This window comes from Choloepus didactylus, chromosome 3 (genome assembly GCF_015220235.1).
Source record: "Choloepus didactylus isolate mChoDid1 chromosome 3, mChoDid1.pri, whole genome shotgun sequence".
Taxonomy (NCBI): Eukaryota; Metazoa; Chordata; class Mammalia; order Pilosa; family Megalonychidae; genus Choloepus; species Choloepus didactylus.
Window position 1 is genome coordinate 128,087,691 of NC_051309.1, and position 21,932 is coordinate 128,109,622.

The window sequence follows — 21,932 nt, forward strand, 5'->3', positions numbered from 1 at the left end:
GTTTTATTAAAGTAACCTAAGTTTGCAAATCAAATAGTGAGAAGAGTTGAATAACCAAAACAAAAGTAAAAGGAGGGGGAGGAAGATGGGGAGGAAAAAAAGAAGAAAATTACAGTAAATAATTTACCCTATCCACCACTCTACAGGGTTGAGAGGCCAAGAGGTAAACTCCTGCAAATTTTTAAGAAAATTTTTGAAATTAGGGTTGTTGTCAGTTTACAGGAAAATCATGTAAAAAATACAGCATTCCCATATACCCCACCCCTCAATTATTAACACTTTGCATTATTGTGGTAATTTCATTTCAATTGATGAAAGAATATTATAATTATATTAACTATAGTCCATAGTTCAAATTAGGTTGTATTTTTTCTGACATACTGCCCTATGAATAACACTTTACATTAGTGTGGTACATTTGCTATAATTCGTGAAAGAAAATTTTTATAATTGCACTATTAACTATAGTCCAGCATTACAACAGGGTTCACTGTGTTGCACAGTCCTATGTTTTATCCTTTAACTTTTATTCTTGTAACATATATATATCCTAAAAATTTCCTCTTTTAACCACACTCACATACATAATTAAGTGTTGTTAATTACACTCACAATATTGTGCTATCACCACCTTCCATTTCCAAAATGTTACAGTCAACCCAAACAGAAATTCTGTAAAAATTAAGCATTGACTCCCCATGCACCTACCCCAAACCCAGACCCTTGTAACCTATATTCTAGATTTTAACTCTATGAGTTTGTTTATTCTAATTGTTTCATATAAGTGAGGTGATACAATATTTTTTGTGTGTGTGTCTGGCTTATCTCATTCAACATGCTGTCTTCAAGGTCTATCCATGTTATCACATGAACCAGAACTTCATTTGTTTTTAATACTAATTGATATTCTATTGAATGTATATACCACATTTTGTTTATCCATGCGTTGGTTGATGGACACTTGGGTTTCTTCCATCTTTATGGTATACTGCTATGAACATCAGTGTGCAACTATGTGTTCAAGTCCCTGCTTTGAATTTTTATGTCTGTCTTTGGGCCAGTACCATGCTGGTTTGACCACTCTAGCTTTCTAATAAGATTTAAATTCAGGAAATGTGAGTCTTCCAACTTTGTTCTTCTCTTTCAGGTTTGTTTTGGCTATTCGGATCAACTTTACACTTCCAAATAAATTTGATAATTGGCTTTTCCATTTCTGCAAAGTCAGCTGTTGGAATTTTTATTGGGATTGTGTGACTCTAAATTATTTTGGGTAGAGTTGACATCTTACCAATACATAATCTTCTAATCCATAAGCATGAAATTTCCTTCCATTTTTTTTTTATATCTTCTTTTCTTTTAGCAAAGTTTTGTAGTGTTCCATATTGTACACTCTTTACATCCTTGGTTAAATTTATTCCTAGTTATTTGATCTGTTTAGTTGCAATTTTAAATGGATTTTTTCTTGATTTCCTCCTCAGATTGTTCATTACCAGTGTATAGAAACACTACTGATTTTTGCTTGTTTATCTTGTATCCTGCTACTTTGCTGAACTTGTTTATTTTCTCTAGCAGATTTGTCATAGATTTTTGGGAGATGTTATTTATGTAGGATCATGTCATCTGCAAATAGTGAAAGTTTTACTTCTTCCTTTCTAATTTAGATTCCTTGTATTTATTTTTCTTGCTTAGCCGCTCTGGTTAGAATTTCTAGCACAATGTTGAATAACAGTGGTGAGAGTGGGAATCCTTGTTTTGTTCCAGATCTTAGAAGGAAAGCTTTCAGATTTTCACCATTGAGTATGATATTAGCTGTGGCTTTTTCACCTTTGCCCTTTATCATGTTGAGGAAGTTTCCTTCTATTCCTATTTTCCCAATGATTTTATCAAGAAAGTATGCTGGATTCTGCAAAATGCCTTTTCTGCATCAATGGAGATGATCATGTGTTTTTTTCCCCTTTATTTTATTAGTGCAGTGCATTACATTAATTGATTTTCTTATGTCGAACCACTCTTGCCTACCTGGGATAAAACCCACTTGATCATGATGTATAATTCTTTTATTATGTTGCTGGATTTTGCTAAAGAATTTTGCAGTTATTTTGTTGAGGATTTTTGCATCTATAGTCATAAGAGAAATTGGTCTGTAATTGTCCTTTTTTTGTAATTTCTTTATCTGGTTTTGGTATTAGGGTGACATTGGCCTCAGAGAATGAGTTATATCATGTTCTTTCCTATGCAATTTTGTGGAAGAGTTTGAGTAGGTTGGTATTTATTCTTGGAATGATTTGTGGAATTCATCTGTGAAGACATCTGGTCTTGGGCTTTACTTTGTTGGGAGGTTTTTGATGTCTGGTTCAATATCTTTACTTGCAATTAGTCTGTTGAGGTCTTCTATTTCTTCTAGAATCAGTGCAGATTGTTCTTGTGTTTCTAGGGATTTGTCCATTGAATCTAGGCTATCTAATGTATGGGCATACAGTTGTTCATAGTATCCTCTTACGATCCTTTTTATTTCTCTGTGATCAGCAGTAATAGCCCCCTCTCATTTCTGATTTTATTTATTTGCAGCATCTCTCTTTTTCTCTTTGTCAGTCTAGCTAAGGGTGTGTCATTAAACTTTTCAAAGAAATAACTTTTGGTTTTGTTAATGCACTTCATTTTTTTTTTTATTCTCTATCTCATTGATTTTTGCTCTAATCTTTGTTATTTCTTTTCTCTGCTTGCTTTGGGTTTAATTTCCTGGTTTTTTTTTTTTTTGTTTTTTTTTGTTTTTTTTTTTCCCCCAGTTCCTCCAGGTGTATGGTTTGGTCTTTAATTTTAGCTCTTTCTCATTTTTTTTTTTTAATGTAAGAATTTACAGCTACAAATTTCCCTCTTAATACTAACTTCACTGCATTCCATAAGTGTTGATATGTTGTATTCTCATTTTCATTCGTCTCAAGATATTTACTGATTTCCCTTGTAATGTTTTCTTTAACCCACTGATTGTTCAAGAGTGCATTTGTGCCAGTTTGTATATATTATGTCCCCCAGAAAAAGCTATGTTCTATAATGCAGTCTTGGGTGGGGGCAGGTTGATCAATCTTTTTGATTAGGGTATGCCCCTTGATCGGATATTTCCATAGAGATTTAACCCTGCCTATTCAGGGTAGGTCTTGATGAGTTCACTGGAGTCCTTTAAAGGGAGCTTGCACAGAAAGCAGAGAGATGAAAATGCCCTTGGATATACTAAGCCAAGACCCAGATGCTTGCTGATTCTTGGAGAAACTTGGAGGTGCATACAGAAGGATGTTTGGAGAAGCTGAGTGAAGACAGAAGCCCAGAAATATTTTTGAGGAAGCCATTTTGAAATGCAATCTGGGATCAAAGGACTAGCAGTCACCAACCACTTGCCTTTCCAGCTGACAGAGGTATCCCAGGTATCATCGGCCATTTTTCAGTGAAGTATCATCTTGTTGATGCCTTAGTTTGGACACTTAGAACTGTAAATTTGTAACCAAATAAACTCCCTTTATAAAAGCCAATCTGTTTCTGGTATTTTGCATAACAGCAGCATTAACAAACCAAAACAGCATTGTTAAACTTCCGAATATTTATGAATTCTCCATTTTTCCACCTGTTATTAATTTCCAGCTTCATTCCATTATCATGAGAAGACGCTCTGCATAATTTCAATCTTTTTAAGTTTATTGAGACTTGTTTTGAGACCCAGCATGTGGTCTGTCCTGAAGAATGGTCCATGTGCACATGAGAATATTGTATGGCTGGCCTGCTGTTTCAGGGTGTAATGTGTGTAATGTTCTAAATGTGTCTGTTAGATCTAGCTATTTTATCATATTGAAATTTCCTGTTTCCTATTGACATCTGTCTAGATGTTCCATCTATTGATGAGTATGGTATATCAAATTTTCTCAAGATATTATTGTAATAGTGTCTATTTCTCCCTCCAGTTTTGCCAGTGTTTGCCTCATGCATTTTGAGGCACCCTGTTTAGGTGCATAATTATTTAGGATTGTAATTTTTTGTTGGTGGATTTCTCCTTTCATTAACATATAGTTTCCTTCTTTGTCTCTTATAACATCTTTGAAATTAAAGTCTATTTTGTTTGATATTAGTATAGCTAGTGCACCTATTTTCTGGTTACTATTTTCATGGATTATCTTTTTGCATCCTTTCATTTTCAACCTTTTTGTGTATTTGGTTCTAAGGTGAGTGTCTTGTAAACAACATATAATTGGATCATGATTTTAAATTCTATTCTGCCAAACTTTGTCCTTTGGGGAGTTTATCCATTAACATTCATTAATATTAATGTAAAAGCAGTATATGCTTCAGCAATTTTGTCCTTTGGTTTTTATATAACATATATTTTTGTCTCTCTTTCCATTTGTTGCAGCCTCCTTTAATGTAAAGTTGATATTTTGTGATTTATCTAACACCACTTTCTCATTTTTATTTCTGTATATTTAAAAAAAAAATTCTCTGTAGTTACTCTCTGGTTTGTATTACACAACACACATCTATAAGCTACTAATTTAAAAAGATGCCAAATTAGCTGCAGTAGAATACACATTCTCCTCTCCCATATCCCTCTGTTTCTCCTCTTTGTGTTATTTTTATCATGCGTTACCTCTCTATAATTTGCATGTTCAGTATCAGGAAATATACCTTTTATCATTCAATTGTATTCTGACTCTTAAAGAAATTAATGAGCAGAATTTTATATTGAGGATACTGTACTATTGGGTATTGCATTTACCTTTTTAGTTAGCTTTACTGAAGAGCTTCATTTCTTCATTTCCTCACACTTCTCCAAGCCACTATCTCCTGTTTTTGCCTTTCAACTTGCAAAGCTCCCTTTAGTGATTCTTGTAGGGCAGGTCTTTTGTTGACAAATTCTCTCAGTTTCTGTTATCTGTGAATATTTTAAACTCTCCCTCATTTTGAAGGGCACTTCTGCTAAATAAAGGATTCTTAGCTGGCAGTTTTTCTCTTTCACTTCTTTTAGGTTATCATACCACTGTCTTCTCAATTCTGTGGTTTCTGATGAGAAATCAGAACTTAGTCTTATTGAGGATAAGACTTGTAGATGATGAATCACTTGTATCTTGCTGCTTTTAGAATTCTGTTTATCTTTTTGGTTAGTATGTGCATCAGGGTAGTTCTATTAGGGTTTATCCTGTTTGGAGTACTTTGCACTTTCTGGGCATATATATTTATGCCTCTCATAAGAGTTGGTTACTTTTCAGCCATTATTTTTTCAAATGTTCTTATGCCACCTTTCCATTCTATTCTCCTTCTGGGACACTCATGATGCATGTGCCAGTTTGAATGTATTATGTCCCCCAAAATGCCATTACCTTTGATGTAATCTTGTGTGGGCAGATGTATTACTGTTGATTGGATTGTAATTCTTTGAGTGTTTCCATGGAGATGCTACCCACCCAACTGTGGGTAATGACTCTGATTAGATAATTTCCATGGAGGTGTGACCCTGCCCATTCAGCATGGGCCTTGATTAGTTTACTTGAGAACTATATAAGCTCAGACAGAAGAAGTGAGCTTGCTACAGCCAAAAGGGACACTTTGAAGAGTGCACAGAAGCTGAGAGAGGAGCTGCAGATGAGAGACAGTTTGAAGATGGCCGTTGAAAGCAGACTCTTGCTCCAGAGAAGCTAAGAGAGGACAAATGCCCCAAGAGCAACTGAGAGTGACATTTGAAGAGGAGCTGTGGCCTAGAGAGGAAAATCCTGGGAGAAAGCCATTTTGAACCCAGAACTTTGGAGCAGATGCCAGCCATGTGCCTTCCCAGCTAACAGAGGTTTGCCGGATACCATTGGCCATCCTTCAGTGAAGGTACCCACTTGCTGTCGTGTCACCTTGGACAATTTATGGCCTTAAGACTGTAACTGTATAACCAAATAAACCCCCTTTTATAAAAGCCAATCCTTCTCTGGTGTTTTGTATTCCAGCAGCATTAGCAAACCGGAACAATGCATATGTTTGGATGCTTCATGTTGACACTCAAATCCTTAAGACATGGCTCAATTTTGTCTATTCTTTCCTCTATCTGCTTTTGTGACTGTATGATTTTTTTCAATGTCCTGTCTAGTTCACTGATTCTTTCTTCTGCCTGTTCAAGTCTGTTGTTTTATGCCTAAATGCATTTTTAGTATCCATTATTGTGCCTTTTTTCCCCATAATTTCTGTTATGTTCCTTTATAAACTTTTGAATTCTTATTTATGCTCATACATTATCTTCTTAATATCCTTAAGCTATATATCCTTATTGTTTTTTCATCCCCTTGAATTGATTTAAGAGATATATTTGAAACTTTTTGATTAATTGCTCCAAATGCTGTGTCTTCTCTGAAATTTTAATTTGTTTCCTTAGCTGAGCCATATCTTCTTGTGTCTTGGTATGTGATTTTTTTTTTTGCTGATGTCTGGGCTTCTGACTATTTTGATGTGTTTACTCTAAAGGTCAGTTTCTGCCTTTTGGCTGAGTTCTTATTGTTGATTGGCTTTGTGTTCAGGCTCTTCTTTGATGCTTTGTCCAACTTATTCTGGACCTTTAGAGTAGTCTGTGCTTAACTGTTCAGATTTTCTAAGCTCTTCTTCGTCTATTTCTTGCTCTGGATATGCAGTACAATTTTAAAAATTGCACTCTTTGTGCAATAGTTTCACCTCCAGGAGAATACTTCCTTTCCTCTAGTCCTTCTTCAAAAATCTTGATCTGTATGTTTTTGTGTGGAATTTATTCCCTAGCTTCTATGATTTGATTATATTGTCTCCCTCACTTAGGGAGGTCACTTAGTGCCCACTTTTCCTTAAAATTTTAAGTTCTGGGACCCATCTTGTCTTGCAGCATCTCAGTTCCCCCCATCTACCCTTTGTTTTTTTCCATGAGACTTCATTGCCTCTGGTTTCTTTCTTCCCCTTTAGTATATCCTGGCCTGGAGACCCAGATGAGGTCAATGGAGAAAGGTGGGCCAGTCCAGAAAGGTCTGTTTTGTGTTTAGTTGGCACAACAAACAGAGACTAGATTGAGTGTATGTATCTCTTGCCAACAGTTCTGCTGTGGTCTTTCTCTCTCTCTCTCTCTCTTTCCCCCCCTGGAGGTCCTTTTGCATGAGGCATTCAGCAGCTTGTGTTCCAGCCCCAGTCTCTGTGGAACTTGTGTCCCTGTGCCTGGATATGCATGGAGGTCTAACTCACTGTTCTGAGCGGCTCTATAGTTTGCATCTGTGGCTGGAAGGAGCTAGGCCATGCTTCCTCTGTGCAACCCCCAAGCTGTGCAGGGATGACTGAAGGGGAGGGGTCTGGACTGGTAATTATGGGAGAGAAATCTCCTCCCTTATCTAGGAGATTTTTTTTCCTTTCCTTGATTCAAAATTTATGGAGTCCTTCTCCAGTCTCTAGCATGTTCAAGAGTTTTGATCAAGTGGGATTTGTCCTTTTATTTGTTTATTCTGAGGGGAGAATCTCCAGGACATATCTTACATCACCATGTTAAAAATATTACCCTCTTGCAAATTTTTTATGTATCTGTTCTGGCATTTATTTCTATATTGCTAAATAATAATTACTACTACTTCTTTATTATTTCTTTACAATTTTACTAATTATTTTTTTTAATTATGGAAGATGAAAATTGTCTTATTATGGCCTACAAGTCCCATCCACCAATATATTTTCCTTTCCCTCACACATTCAGTGCATTGAATGGGACTGGAAAACTTTTCTTCTAACAGTTATCCACATCAAACTTCTGTCTATTCCATTTTCATCTCCTAAAGGTGCTCCAATATGTCTTAGGTGATCTCTAGACAGCTACATCCACAGTCTCAGCATGCTCATTCACTACCATCTGGACTCTCTCCTTGATTTATTTCCTTTGTCTAATCACAAGTTCCTGGATGCTGTATCTTCTTGTTTCTTCATTTCCTCTCTCTTTTGGAGGCTGCTTATCTTGCAATAATTTCCTGGGAAGGATGGCTGGGAAATAAGTTTCTTTAAGGACACATATGTCTGAAAATACCTTAATTGTAGTTGCAATCTTGATTAACATTTGGGTATGGAGTTTTGAATTGTAAATAAATGTCTCATAGCCTTCTGAAGGCATGCACCACTGTATCAGTCTCTCATGGTTACTGCTGAACAGTCTGACGACTTTCTGATTTCTATTCATTGTATATGATCAGTGTTTCCCACCCCCATCCCATTGGTGACAACCTTTATGATTTTTCCTATATCCTTGTGTTATGAATCACAGGATGATAATTCAAGGGAGGATATTTTCTCATATTGTGATGATAGGCGACTGGTGTAACCTTTTAATCCTGATTCAAATGATCCTTATGAATCAAATGATGCATTTTAAACATGAATTTTATAATCTCCTCCCAGTTTTTCTCTGTTCATTCTTTCATAACTAATAATTGGACATTAGATCTCATCATATAATATGCTATTCTTTTTTCTATCTTCTTTGTCTTGCATTTTATTCAAATTATAGGGAGATTTCCTCAAAATTATCATATTATAAGTTTTCATCAAATTATAAGATTTGATCAAATGTCTATTCATCTTTGGCTGCTGAGTGATAATTAAGAGTAAGGTATTAAAAAACTTGTTGGAAGAAATAAAAAAAAATGAAGTGCTACCTTGAACTCTTATGCTAAGTAAAAGAAGACTGTCAGTCACAAAAGACTATATATTGTATAATTCCATTTAAATGAAATGTCCAGAATAGGCAATTCTGTAGAAAAAGAAACCCCTAGGGCTGGGATTATTGGAGCAAAATGGGAGTGATGCAAATGAGTATGGGGTTTCTTTTAGGGGGTGATAAAAATATTCTGAAAGTAGTTTTAGTGATGACTGTATAATTCTGTGAACATACTAAAAATCATTAGTATAATTCATAAAGTGAGTTGTGCTCTTTATATGAGTGAATTGTGTACTATGTAAATTATACCTCAATAATATAGTTATATGTTAAAAATAATAAGACATACTGGTGAACCTTGAAAACATTATGCTAAGTGAAAGGGGTTAGTCACAAAAGACCATGCATGATTCCGTTTATATGAAATGTCCAGAATAGGCAAATCTATAGAGGCAGAAATAGATTAATATTTGCCTAAACCTGGGGGAGTTGGAGAAAAATGGGCAGTAACTGCTAATGGATGCAAAGATTTCTTTTTTGTGTGATGAAAATGTTTTAAAGTTTGTGGTGATGGCTGCACAACTCTACCTATACATTAAAAACCACTGAATTGTACACTATAAATGGGTGAATTTTATGATGTATAAATTATATCTTTATATAATGTTAAAACAATAAAAATATAAAAGGCTATGGAGTTTCCATGTGTGTTGGGTATGGAGGGTGATTGGTGAATGATGGGCTTCATTTCATAATGAAGCATTGTTGTCAATCCTCATACTGTCCGTATCTCTAGGTTTTTGCTTTATTTTGTTTTGTTCTCCTTCAGGCTGGCCAGTTTCTTCAGATATAAATTCTCAAATCTTATGTCTAGGGGTATAATCCAGGTACCTTCACAATAATAGTTGGTTGGGAACCAGGATGGGGATCACAGGGTGTAATTTGAAGACTTTCATTTAATTCCTTTGCTGTCAAGACAGTTTCTCACCCTCACCCTCAGCCTACCCCTGGCATTCCTGAATCTTGGTCCACTCTGATTCAATTTTTCCAAAGCATAAATCACTCTTTCCTTGCCTGGTCATGGAAGCATGTTCACCTATCTGTGTGGGATTGGGGGGGAAATCTGAGCAATGTAACTCCTCCTCATGCAGATGTTTAACTATATCCACCCCTCACCCTGCCCATGAAGTACCTGATGCCTCCCTTTTGGGAATTTTGCCTGGGTTCTTTCTGCCTCACAGGCAGCTTGCTTCATCTTTTCCTACTCTTCTACAGACACTTAGCTCTCAGTTTTCTCTGTTCTGTAAGTCATTCACCCTTTATCCATTTGTTTACCATCTCTCAAAAATGTGTTGATATATCTCACCTGCTGTCTTCTTCTCTCTAGTACTCATTGTCTTTATAAGCACATACTTTTTTTTTTTTCATTACTATCATTTCAGGTTCTGGGAGGAAGAAGAGCAAAGCCCATGTGTTTAATTCCTCATCTCTGATAATAATTCATTCTTCACCTTTCAGCTCTGTGAAATGTCCCTTTGCCTTCCCTCTCCCACAAAGAGGCCATCAATAACCAAGTCTAATGATCACCTTCAACTTTTTTTCTCTCTTTGATTCAATTTTTCATATAAATCTTCTTTCTTTACTGACACTTAAAAAATGCCCAGGTTTTACAGAGTTCCACTGTTTAAGTTTTCCTCAAACTTCTGTTACTATTTTATAGCCTTAATTCACTCACTAACCCTTTATTCTCTGACTTCCTCTTAACTTTTTGGCAACAAAGCAGGAATGGGCAGACTTCAGCACATTTTTTTTTCTCCCAGTGTTTCTATTATATGTTTTTTTCTAGGTAAAACTCCATGAGGATTTGCATTGCTACTTTTCAATGGCAGCCCAGTTCTTTAAGGGAAGAGAGTTATTGCTCTACTTGGATTATTGCCTAGGTTTTGCCAGATAAAATATAAAGGGAATCTTCATGCTGATTCTTTCTAGGATTCTCTTGTCCCTTTGAGTCCAAGAATCTCTCTCTCACATGTAGTATTGTCGACAGAGAGAAAATTGTCTATTTTAGCAAGGAAAAATACAGGTTATTAAAATATCCCAAGAATGATACCAGAACTAGAAATATGCTTTGGAGAATAATGAAGAATATGTATTTCATGGCAACATTAAATAGCCTAATGTGTCAGAGTAAGAACTTTTAATGATGTTTGCCTTAAAAATGCATTCTTTGAATGCTTTCATTGTGAGCAAATTGAGAGACAAGGATAGAAAAGGGAACATAAAACAAATCTTAGAATATCAAACATATCAAGCATTTGTGAAGATTGTGCTGCACTGCAAATTAATTTTTTATTTGACAAATTTTGTGGTGCAAAATTATGATATTGAGCCCAAAGTTGCTAGTTAATTTGTGCTCATAACATATTAAAATTCACTTAAATTTTAACCTTTGTAACCCTATATGTAAGATTACTAAAAGTTTCAACTAAGTTAATCAATATCAACGGAAGGAAAACAAGCTATTTCACAGCAAATGAGTGGATCCTAAAAACTCAAGAGACTGGTATTTAATTGGGGTCACCAATTTAAATCATAAATGGCAGCACGGAAACTCATTTTCTAAATGATGATCTCTGACTTATGCTTATTCTGAAATGATTTAAAGGGTAAAGACAACATTACAAAGCCACCTATTCAGATATTCCACCTGTTCCATTATTCAGAACTATGAATTGCAGTTCATAGGAATAATGCTATGGGAAATGTATCAAAAATCTGTCAAGCTATTCCTTTTGTGAGGAAAAGGTGATTTTCTTTTTGGCATAGCATTCTTATTGAGCAACAAACTAATAATTTTAAAAAGTAATTAAATCATTTTTCTTTCAAAAATATTGTCAATGAAAAATTATGTCAGTGCTATGGTTATTTTAACAACAAAACAATGCTTTTTAACACGTGAACTGTGTCTTAAAATTTGTTAAAATCTGACATTAAAAGATGTCATTTCAGATTTCCTATGACAATTACAGAAATACACCGACATGTAGTTACAGTTCTGTAAGAGACAAACGTGTCTACAAACCACAGAACTTGCGCGTTAGACAGAGTAATGACATACCTTGCTTAACTGAGCTGATTTTGCTGATCAAAGGATCAATTCTTTTACTGGAATTTTCCCATTATCTGGTGGGTTCTCATCACCTGCAGGAAGATGAGAAAAAGGCAGGCACAATTCCAAAAATCTATCTTTCTACCCTTTTGAGTCATTTCAGTAAAAAGTTTTTTTTTTTTTTTTTTTTTGTAGCTATCACTCTAATACTTTTAAATGTGGAGAAATGAATGGTATGTTGTAAACAAATTCATATTTCTATAGCTCTTCCAAAGTATACCTATTTAAATAAGTATGGCATGCCAGTTGTAGCAATATGAGAGGCCTTTAGTATATTACTTATTCAATTTTTATAACATAAGAAACTTGGCTTTCTTTTTAATAAGTATCTAGATGCAAAATGCATCATGTTACGAAATTTGTTATGTTGGACAAATTGATTTCAAAGACTGTTCACATTCTCACAATCTGAGGGGGTAAAAAGAGAAAAAGGAATCCAAAGCCAGCCACTGCTTTTATTTCTCCCTTTCAAATAATTTTCTTCAGCACTAGTTCTTTTACAGCTTCCTATTTCCCTATTCTGGGGTCTCATTGACCTGTCCCTGTTCCTGATATGCTGTCCCCAAGGCCTCTCTTAATTGACCTGGTCCCATTCCCCAAAGGAACTGCTTCCATTTAATCTCAAATTCCCCCTCACAGCCTACTAAACTTCATGTAAGAATAACAAGTCCTCCATGGCCCCTTTCCAGATGCTCACCTCTTGGGGACAGATATTTGACTCCACTCCTCCAGCAGGCTTCTTTCACCAAGGTCACTGACCTTCTAGCTGTCAAATTCAGAGGTCTTTTTCAGTGTTCTTTAGTTTTCTCTTTGTTTCCGTCTCTGAAGCATTTGGTAATATAACTACTCTTTACTTGAAACTGTATTATACCTTGGTATTGTTCTTTTCTAAATCTTTAACTTTTACATCCTTAACTACTACTTTTCAGGTTTTCCGCCTACACATAACTCGTAAACTTTGCCATTTAAAGACACTGTCACCTTCTAGTCTGAACAACATGGTGTAAACTCTTCTCTTCCTGCTCCTTCCTCCTAATTACAAGTACGTCCCCCAGAAATAGCACAACAGGCAACCACAGGAGGACTCTGAAAGGAGACAAGAGGAAGGCAGAAGGCAGACAGGCTCAGAACCCCAGGACTGCAGGAGCAACACAGCTTGGGACATGTTACAAGTTCCTGTCCAACAACCTTAGAAGGCTGTCCAGACTCGGCATCTCCCAACCATCATCCTAGTGGCAGAAGACTTACCTGATCTGCTCACTCCTCCCCCTGGCCAAAACATCCAGGTGAGTTCCATGGCACTGTCAAGAGAAATCAAGCAGGAGCCCTGCTGGCAACAAAGGCCCAGAGGAAGTGCTCTTCCAGTTTCATGAGGGAAACAGCCCTTCTCCACCTAGAGACACCCAGACACAGAAGGTTGCAGGCCTCAGAAACACTGTTTGTCCACTAAGGGAGGCTCTGTTGCCTCCCCTGGAGACAGCCTATTACTAGTTTATCCTGGCTAATTGTGTTTGTTCTAGGGAGATTTGTATCCAACGAAGTGCATATTCTTTTGTGATAAATGACATAGAGTCAAATGTATAACATACATAAATTATCCCATCAGTTAGAATAATGCAGTTAATTTGACTTATGCAGAAGAGAGAATTGTCAATTGTAGTTCTTTCAGTGTTTTATATTAATAAAAATGATTAAAGAAATTTTGTGCATGTGATATCTACAAACATCTTTAGAATGAATTCAGCATATGCTAACAAAAATTAAATATTTACGTTTGTTAATAAGAGTGAATGAGGCTATGATAAATGTCAGTAACGATTTGGTATGTTTTGCATATCAAATAACATTGCTGTGTAACATGCTATAAACTGGATTTGGGGGTCTCATGAAAAATAGTATGGATATCTTCAAGCTTTTTAATTTTATGAAGTAGGAAACAATGGTTCTTATTTATGAAAGATAAAAATTAGGCTTCTTAAAGAAAGTGGATGCCGAAACATTGTATACCATTTTTGAAGGAATGGGTCCTGTGTTTTGGTAAGGTAATCAGAATCAGGACAATTAAAAGGCTTAGCATTTTTTATGAACATTTATAAAAAAAGCAGAAAATATCCCGTTACCTTTTTTTGTATAACCATAATTCATATCTACTCAAATAATTTTTAAATAAGTCTGGCCACTTGACTTTAGTTAAGATTATTGAACAGAGAAAAGTCCTGAATGAGGCAATTGAATATATATTAAGAAGTAGAAGAGGGAATAGAAATAGATCAAATATTATAGATGTCATAATTTTTATACTTTTAAACATACTATAAATTTCCTTCCTTTCCTTCTTCCTTCTCTCCCTTCCTTGCAACTTACTGCCTTCCTACTTTTTTCTGCCTTTCTCCATTCATTTCTACATTCTCTTTCTGCTCTCCCTCTCACTATCCTATCTTTCCTTTTTACTAAATAAGTTTTTGCAGAAATTTGCACAAATCATTTTGTACAGAAAAGAGCACAAATCTTAAATTTTCATTTTGGTGAACTATCATTGCATGAACACCATTTGAAGACCACTCTGATCAAGAAATAGACTATTACCTGGATCTAGAAGCCCACTCTCCATCACTAACCATTTCTTCCCCATATCCACACAGAGGTAGTCAATAATGTGACTGCTGTTATAATAGATTAGTTTTGCCTGTCTTTGAACTTCATAAAAAAAAAATGGAATTGTACAGAATATAATCCTTTGTGCCTGGTTCCTTTTGCTTAACATTTTGTTTGTGACATTTAGCTCTATTGCTCAATATGGGTGTTTTAGTTTGGTAAGCTACTCAAAGCAGATACCACAAAATGCATTGGCTTTAACTAGGGGAATTTATTAGCATACAAGCTTATAGTTTTGAAGCTGTAAAAATATCCAAATCTAGGCATCATCGAGACAATACTTTCTCCCTGAAGACTGACTGCTGGTGATCCCAGACTCCTCTGTCACATGGCAAGACACATGGCAGCATCTGCTGGTCTCCTCTTTCAGATTTCATTGCTTTCAGCTACTTGTGTCCATGGTTTTCTCTCTTTGTCTGAATGTTTTTCTCTTATAAAGGACTCCAGTAAGAGTATTAAGACCCACCCTGAATGAATAAGTCACATCTTAACTTAAGTAGTTCAACCAAAGGTCATTTTCACCATAGGTCCACATCCACAGGAATGGATTAACTTAAAGAACATACTTTTATGGAGTACTACAACTTCAAACTACCACAATGGGGGAAGTCCAATAATTTTCATTGTCTGTGGATACCACAGTACATTGGTAGATCCTAGTGGTAATGAATCTTTAGGTTGTTTCCTATTAAGTGTATGAATAATGAATAATGTTGTTATAACCTTTCCTGAACATATCTTGATACACATATATATACTCATTTCTGTGTGTGTATGTATGAATGAAATTTCAAACTCAACTTTATTTGGTAGTGACATTATCCAAAGTGGATATACTGATTCATACTCCCAGAAGCAGTGAATGAGAGCTTTCCTCCAACATTAGTGTTATCACTCTTTAATTTTAGACATTCTAGTGGGTGCATAATGGTAACTATTCTGGTTTCACTTTCCATTTTCCTGACAGGTAATGAGGATGGACACTTTTTCATATGTTAACTGGGCATGTGGATAGCCTCTTTTTTGTCTCTTGAAATACAAAATAAAATAATGGTATATTTCCCATTTTGTGTAGAATAAGTTACTTTTTCTTGCTTATTTTTAGGAACACTTTTACAATCTGTACAACAGTCATTTTGCAATTTTGTATTATAGTCATCTTCTCCTACTCTGTGCCTTGTCTTTTAACTGCCATAATGGTATCTGTTGATAAATGCCAGTTCGTAATTTCATACAGTCTAGTGTATCCATCTACATTTATGTTGAGTGATTTTTGTCTTCCAGTTAAAAAAATCCTTGCCTACCCAAGGTCATGTGTATATTCTCCTCTGTTAACTTCTAGTAAATTAATGCAATTTATGCTTTGATGCATGGGTTATTAAGAAGTATACGAAGATTTTTACTTTTCTTTTTATTAGTGATTTTAGTTTTATTCCATTGTGTTTGGAGAATGTATCAGTGAGGGTTCTCTGGTGTGTTTTATGTTAGTAAAGATTAATTCATGAAATCAACCATGTTTTGAGGTCTGTGAATATTTTTGTGTACATCAGTAGTTAATTCCTTTTTATTATTGAATAGTATTTGAGTGTATGAACATACCACATTTTGTTTATTCTTTCATCTGTTGAGAGACATTTGGGTTGTTTCCAGATTAGGGCTATCATGAACAAAGTTGTTAATAACATTATTGTGTATGTTTATGTTTTTGTAGACATATTTATTCTACTACTGTTTGGTCATTTGGTTTCAGTGTATATTTAACTTTACAAAATAACTCAACATTTTTACTAATTGGTTGTATTATTTTAAATCTATACTTGCAATATATTAGAGTTTCAGTTGCTCCATATTCTTACCCAAATTTGGCATGATCAGACTTTTTCATTTTAGTCTAATATTTCATTGTGATTTATAATTACATTTCTCTGATGATTAGTACTATTGAACATTTTTTATGTGTACATTGGCCATTCATATTGTTGTCTTCTATGAATTGTCTGTTCAAATTGTTTGTCCAATTTTTCAAGTTGCATTTGTATTACATGTATAATTCTTACTGAGTGTTGTCTTTTATCAGTAATATGTATTGTGATTTTCTCTGAGTTTGGATTTTGTTTGTTTCTTTATATTTATTTATGTTTGTTGGTTCTTTTAAAGAGCAGAAGTTTTTATTATTTTATTTATTTAATTGTTTTTCTGTTATGGTTTGCTCTTTTTTGTGATCTGTTTATGATACACTTGCATATATGAAGATTTTCTCTTATGGTTTCTTCCAGATATTTTATAGTTTACCATTAATATTGAATGGTATGTTGACAAGGCATTCTGTATTTTCAATTCTTTACTATCAAAACTTTGAAAATAGCTTTACATTATCTTCTGACTTTCATTGTGTCTGTCAATAAAATACCTCTAAAATTTAATGTTTCTTTTATGAATATAGTGTGCCATTTTCTTTGGTTTGTTTTTAGAATTTATTCTATATTTTGGTTTTATCAGGATTTCTATGATTTCTAAGGTATGGTTTTCTTTCTAGTTAAGCTTTGATCTGGTTATTTTATGCCAACTTTCTTCTGCTCTGTTTACTCAGCTGCTAAAAGCATTCACAGACTTGCTAAATTTAATTTAATAATTTATCTCATTTCTAAAATTTCTATTTGTAATCTTATGGTTTGCAATTCTACACTTTAATTCTTTATAATGTTTGAGTCTATAAATCATAAATCATAGTCTGTATTTAATAACTAATACATGGATTTTCAGAATCTGTTTCTATTTTCTGTTTCTTTCTGTTATTTCAGTCATTTGTTCTTGTCTCCTAGTGTTCCCTGTAATTTTGTTTTTTCATTCTGGATGCTATGTATGAAAAATGTTAGTGATATTTTAAGGACTTAATGATCTTCTATAATTTACTTTTGATAATCACAGTTTGTTATTGTAGTGGAAGATCATCCTAATTCATCTAAAGTTTAAACTCCTCCAGCTCATCTACCTCCTTGAATTGAACTCTTTGGGTTTTCTAACTGAAAACTTGGCATATTTATGAGAGTCCCTGATCCCACCAATTTTTGTTTCTCCCATGCCAAAAACTCTGACAACATTTCTGGTTTCCAAAAAAGCTTGTGAAAAACAGCAAATATCACACTACCATGCTTTTTTTTCCTTAGAATCTGGTATACATTTGTGGGTATCAACAATCTGCTAAAATATTTAAACTTTTGTTTAGTTTGACTATTTGTTCCCAGTAGAAGGTTGGTATGTAACCATTTAATCTGCTATCCTGTGAAGTGTAAACTCCTTGCGGAGATTTTTTTTTTATGTTGTTTCTTATGGCTTTGTATTTGACCCTAATGTGTTCAGCAGTCCCTTCCTCCTCTGCCCTCCACTCCCCTCCCCTCTCCTCCTGTCCTCTCCCCTTCCCATCTTTTCCTGTTCTCTCCTCTCCCCTCCCCTCCCTTCCTCTCCTTTTCCTCCTTCCCTCTTTCCTTCCTCCCTTCATCCTTCCTTCCTTCCTTCCTTCCTTTTTTCTTTCATTTTTTTAATCAGCTCTGTTGACCCTGCTGCTTTCTAAGGAATCTATTATCTGTTCTGGAATACATCCTCTCTATATATTAGATTAGAGAAATACCAAAGAAATATCTGAGTTAATGCTGATGATCAATTTGGAGACTTTTGCCATGGTTCAGTTTAAGGTAGGAGTGGCTTGCACTATGTCTCTGTGTAGCTCCAAGTTCATTTGTGTCTTAACCCATACCTTCTTCTTAGGCAACTTTAATTACAAACTTTTATGATGCCTCACAATTTTATTTTTAAACTCCTGATTCACATACCCATCTGCCTAGGGACAGTTGCACTTGATATTTCAGAAGCATCTAGTATTTAACAAGTCCAAAATAATGCATTGTTTCTGCTAAATATGCTCCACTTCAAATAAAACAAAAATCTAACAGAACATATTGTGAGAAACAAGCACTATACCTAAAAAGGAATAAATGCTCACCTAATTGTGGAGAAGAAAATAATTTATTTACAATATTGCAAGAACTGGCATGCAACCAAAATGTGGTGGTTGGCGTGGGGAACAATAGAACACAGCACTATTTATGCCCTAAGCCTAATACGCAAGTCCCTCCCGTTTCTTCATTGGCTAGATACTCCAGAGGTTGCAGCCTATTCGATAGGCCTAACTAACCCATACAAATTTGAATCATGCAGCCTATGCAAATTTGAAACATTTGAAACAAGTCTCCACCCCTGACTCTAACTGTTACGCCCACATAAGGCACTGACACCACTTTTATGCTTACATGGCCTCTTTCCTTTGTTCTTTAACTGCAGAGTCAGTCTGATATAGTTTGGTAACAAGATATGAAGCTATTTTAGGAACCTCCACCCCCGAGTCTCCATCTTGCAAGGACAGTGGGCAGATAAACAGGAGGACTGGCCGTCGACTATGGCTTGGCTTCCTGAACCTCTGCCATTGCCTGAGCTGCCCCCACTCCATGTGAAAGCTAAACTGAATATAATTCTCACAGTATTAGATCTTCTTTTCACTCCATTACATATTACTTCTCATATCCATTACATATAACTAACTGAAAGTATTAGTTATACTTTTTAAGTATATCTCTAACTTGTGCAATTTTCTGAATTCCTCTTCCCGCCACCTTAAATTAGCTGCCACTGTTTCTTGGCTGTACCACAGTAACAACAAATTATTCTTCCTTCCTGCAGTGTTTTTTCCCTTTAATATGGTTCCTATCTGTAGCAGGAATGATCTGCCTAACACACAAACCCAGTGTGGAGCAAGTTGCTGCAGTATTGTCATGGGAACACAGGCTCAGGCACAACAGAGATCCTCAATAAATGTCCACTTTCTTTCTTACAAAGCACAAAAGGACCAAAAGAGCAGGGAAAGGGGCCCCATTGTGGCCCATTCCCCAGGGAGGCTAACTTCTCTGGCCAGAGTCAGAGAATGGTGGTTCTGCAGCCCTGCTTTGCATCAGAGATGAAACATGCCAGTGTTTACCTAAGTGTGGGGCTTTTATACACCCCACAGAGAGGAGACTCTGGCATTGAGCAAAAAGCCTGTTTCAAGCAATGATTATGCAGAGTTCCCAGCCTGGGAAGCAGCTGGGGTAGCTTGTTTTGAGTTCAAGCTAAGGTCAAGTCATTCCTTTAGATTTAAGGTTCACTCCTGCTGGGAAATAAAAAACATATTGAAACATCTACAAACAAACAAGCAAAAAAGGAAAAGAAACAGGGTAGATAAGGCCTGGGAAATGGCTGCTGAGCCTATCTATGACTTCCCCAGCACCCAGCCATGCCATTTCCCTTATTAAGCCTTTAAATATTTCCTTTTCTTCAGAGTGAAGTTAAAACACATTATCAGACGTAAAAGTCCAGTGGCTTTGGGCCCAGACTCTGTTATATTTTTGCTTTTTCAATAATCTCTTCTCCTATATGATCAAGAGATACTGGATTATTTCAGTTCTTGGCTCCACTATCTTTTCTTTTGCTGCTGCCTATGCCTAAAAAACTCTCTACCTCCTTCACTTGGCTAAATCCTAGTCATCTACCCTGTGCCATTTTAAATATCACTTTTTCAGGAAGGGTTTCTCTGGCTACTAAAAAAGGGTAGGTTACCCTGAGTGAGCTCTATATTTCCAATTTGGATTTATCTTCTTTATTCTTTGTCCTCCCCCATCTCTTTAATTGAACAATTGGATATTTAGTGTAAGTAATTGTATCTCTGAGAAACATGGGCAATGTGCATTGAATATTCCTAAATTCTAAACACGTATTTATTTAGGGTTACTAAAGTGCACGAAAAATGTCCATAATTTATAGCTACATTTTTCCTTATTGCTAAGGAAAGTATTGTTTAAAGGAAATGCAAAATACAACATATTTAGAACAGTCAAAGAAATTGACATTATTATTTTGGCTATCTTTTGTAATATTTCAAAAAACATAGTCATGGAATTCTTTTTTTTTTTTTTTTTGTATTTATACACAGTGCACTTTCCACTGGGTTCTAACTTGGTGACAAGCACATTTTTATGACTTTCTGGCTAGTTCTGTCATTTTATGCTCCATGGAGTTTAGGATCTGAAATTTCAGTTTATTATATACTGTAACAGTAACATTTTACATATAATTTAAAAACTGTAAACAAACAGGAAATTGTAAAATGCAACCTTCAAAGCTGGAGCAGGCTATAATGAAAGCTCTTATTCTCACAAAGGAGCAATTTGTAAATGTAAGGTCTACAAACAGATGTAAATGTAGAGTTTACACTTTTCACAGGTGTCACCAAACTCCTGAAGAAAACAGGAAAGCAAGATAAATTACTGAAGTTCTCCATGTTAACTAAAATAGTTGACTCCCTTTGTCTCTGATGGGTTTAGCCAATTAAAGAATCACTGGGAGATTGTCCCAGTCCTCCTAGAAATAGATGGGCCTTTTGTCTATCACGCCTTTTGTATGTTAATTCATTGATTATCTCTCTTTGCCTTTGAACCTGGGTATAAAACCTAATTGGAGAAACACTTTGGGGAGGGCAGATTTGGAAAAATTTCCCATCTTCTGCTGGTGTAAATTAAACCATGGTTTCCTCTTCAGCTGGGTTCAATGAGACTTCTATTAGCCACGCTGAGCAATGGACCCATATTTGGGAAGTGCCCCTTTTTCAGTACTATGTGAAATTTTGAACTATGTGAGAAATTGTTACATCTTAAAATAAGACAATGAAGCCAGTTTTAGGAAAATTCTTGTGGCTCAAAAATGAGTCCTCGCCCACTATGCACAAATCCAATCAGTAGACACTGGGATTTTCAGAAGAAAAAAAAGGTTATTTAGCTAAGGCTAACTTGGCAAAAACGGAAGGATAGTATTTTCCTCAGATCTGTCTCCCTGAGCTGGAAAGGTGAGGGATATTTTTCTGGATTAAACAAAGGGAGGTGGGGATAGAGATTTAGGAGTACAGGCACATTGGGGTTGGCTATTAAACGTTCAGATTTAGGATTGAAGTTGGTTATTATCATTGGCTGATGAGTTCTGTAATCTTGAGGAGGGGGCTTGTGATGTCGCTGGAATTTGTAATGGCTGGACCGCTTGCTTTCTATAAGGTCTGACATTCCCTTTCTTGTTGTCCTGGCACTTTAATTTTGTTCACAGAGTATGTTACTTCCTGGGATCATTTTAAATTCAGGTCTTTTCTTTGTGGCGTGTGCTTCCCTAGCTTCTCAGTTCTGTGGGAAAAGAAGAAAGCAGGAACTTGTCCTGAGGTTAGTTGAGTCCTTCATTAATCTTAAAAGAGGGATGTGAAAGTTTTAACAAATTAGTAAGGGAGGGTTTATGTTCGTCAGCATGTGGCAGTTTCAGGGAGTGTGATTTTTAGTATTATAATGAGGCAAAGTTTTCTCCTCGGTTAACTTT

General features: G+C 35.5%; 1 long non-coding RNA gene across 1 annotated transcript in view; it reads right to left on the reverse strand.

Annotated features, from left to right (window-relative positions):
* The window catches only part of LOC119528784, a 48,509-nt gene extending 35,733 nt beyond the window's left edge, over positions 1–12,776 (reverse strand). The window contains exons 1-2 of the long non-coding RNA XR_005215766.1: positions 12,535–12,776; positions 11,787–11,869 (exon numbers count right to left, since the gene is read on the reverse strand). This is a non-coding gene — a long non-coding RNA (uncharacterized LOC119528784). The remainder of the gene's footprint in view (positions 1–11,786; positions 11,870–12,534) is intronic.
* Between the last annotated feature and the right edge of the window lie 9,156 nt (positions 12,777–21,932).